Raw genomic sequence first — 2,282 nt, 5'->3', positions numbered from 1 at the left:
CCTTAGTGACCATGACCGGGACCGGGCTGCTGGCCGACGCACCCACCTTGCGCTCGCTCACCTGGAGGTGCTCCCGGGGCGGCAGGCCGTGGCCTCGTGCGGGTGCTGAGCGAGCTGCTCCTCTCCGTCTACCTCTCGTTACGCCCTGCAAGGACGCCCTCCTTGCTGTTCCTCCGCGGCGCCAAAGGGCTGCACGAAGTCTTCCTTCAGCACCGCGACTTCAACCCGGGCGACGCGGCAACGACGGCGACGACGACGACGTCGAGGACCTGGTCCCTGTCAGTCCTAGGTGGCAGGCTGCGCGCGGCGCGCTGCTCTGGTCCGGAGGCCCAGCGCCTTTGCGGGCGAAAAGTCGTAAAGTCCAGGAGCAGCGCGTCGGTCATAAGGGCACCTCCACCGACGTCGTCGCGTCGCCCGTATTCTTCTGCATTTTAGCTTTACCGGAATGCTTTACTAACATCAAGTTATGTCAGTGTCAAGATTTGTTGTCAATTTTGCATCATATGACCTCTAGAAGCCAGGGAGTCATGCCCCCCCCCCCCCTCTCCTCAGTGCTAGAACTCTAGCGGCCAGGAGTCCTGTCCTGTAGGGATCCCAATGTCTTCCTCAGGTGTTGTTGTTTGCCCCGCCTCGGCCTCCTCGCCAGCATCCCGTCCAGTGCGCGGGGTTTTAGATCTTACCGTCACACGCGTGACGACTCAGTCGTGGCCCTAGGAAGATTGTGTTGCCTGTGCCTGCCGCTACACCACTGCGTTCTTCGAATAATGATATTTAATAAGTATAGGGGCCAGCGAAGCGCGTGCTTGTGCGGGGCATGCCGTCCAAGCGGCAAGACGTCCCACGCCCCTCGATCCTTAGCCGTGCGGCGCGGGGCCTCGGACCTTTGCCCCACGTCCCTGTTTGTAGCTACAAGAGTTTATAGTTGCAACCGAAAGTACCAAATGTGCCGATGGGGACCGAGAGGTCGGAGCCGCTCGCCAGCTGCCCCGCGCTGCCCGGTTGGCGGCCTGCGCGGGTCGCTGCGCAAGGTGACGAAGTCGTACAGGGCGATTCAGAGAAGACGCAGGTGCGGGCGGGTTTGCCTACTCGCTCTGCCTGTAAGGCGCCATGGCCCATTAGGCAGGCAAGCCCGCTCCCTCGCGCCTGCGTCTTCTCTGAATCACCCGGTACGTGATGCGCATGGCGCGGGGCAGCCGAGTGTGGGTAAGGTCAGCCTATGCAGGCCGGGCACCGACAGCCCCGCGGACGCTAGCGGGGACCTAGTCGCGGCTCTGGCTTCGGCCGGCCGGTCCCAAGTGGAGTCGCTGCTGGTCATGTACTAGACGGTCCTGACGAGCTCACATCGACGTCGCCGGCGAACAGCTCCTTTTCCTTTTCGTGTTGGTGCTCGGCGTCGTAGAGGAGCCCGGAGGGAAGGGAAGTTACGTTACGTTATCTCTGGAGAAGCCTGGCCGCCCGCGCGCGGCCGACCTGTACTTGGGCCTGGTGTAGATGATGAGCTCCAGCAGTGGGAGAGACTCACAGGTAGCCAAAGCCTCCAGCCCGGGGAGGTTGGAGTACGTCAACTCGTGGAGGTTGGGCAGGTCGTCCACCAGGGGCACGACGGAGGTCAGGCCCGTGTCGGAACAAGAGCGCTGCTCCGAGCCCCGCCCAACGCCCATCCCACAAACGCTCAGGCTGTCCTGCTGCTCCATGAGCACCTGGGGGCCGCGGATGCGAGGACTGTTCCATACCGGGTTCTTATGAGTTGAAACGGCTGTGCCCGGGCCAAGGCCAAGGCTTGAACGGCGAGGACCCGAACGAGGGCATGTGCCGCGCTGGCGGCACCTGCGTCAACTTTTTTAGCTTTAGAAAGGATTTATGACTGCTTGTTCATAGCGAACTGGACCTCCCCATAACTCGGGGCACGGCTCGGCCTAGGTCGGCCCCGCTGAGGGCTTTCTTAACGTGCCACTGCCCGCCAGGCCTAGTGACCCTCGACCCCTCAGGCACGCTGTGCTAGATCTATATTCAGTTAAGCTACGCCCACGAGAGCGTGAGGACGAAAGCGTGGATTTAGGTCTATGGGGGAAGTGAGGGGCAGAGGGCAGGGCGCGGGAGAGCGCGACAGCGCGAGAGTGTGGAGTCAGACGCCTTTTTCCTCCCAGCTCCCTGCCCTACACTGAATATATAGCTTAGGACCTGCGGCTGCGGCCGCACCACCACTTCCTCGACTATGTTCCGTCCGGGGGAAAGAGGCGGGGGGGGGGGCTTTGGTTGCCCATATACATGGGTTACTTTTT

This window comes from Frankliniella occidentalis, unplaced genomic scaffold (genome assembly GCF_000697945.3).
Source record: "Frankliniella occidentalis isolate FOCC.00 unplaced genomic scaffold, Focc_3.1 Scaffold909, whole genome shotgun sequence".
NCBI classification, from domain to species: domain Eukaryota; kingdom Metazoa; phylum Arthropoda; class Insecta; order Thysanoptera; family Thripidae; genus Frankliniella; species Frankliniella occidentalis.
The sequence above is the reverse complement of the archived record's forward strand: the minus strand, read 5'-3'. Positions refer to the sequence as shown.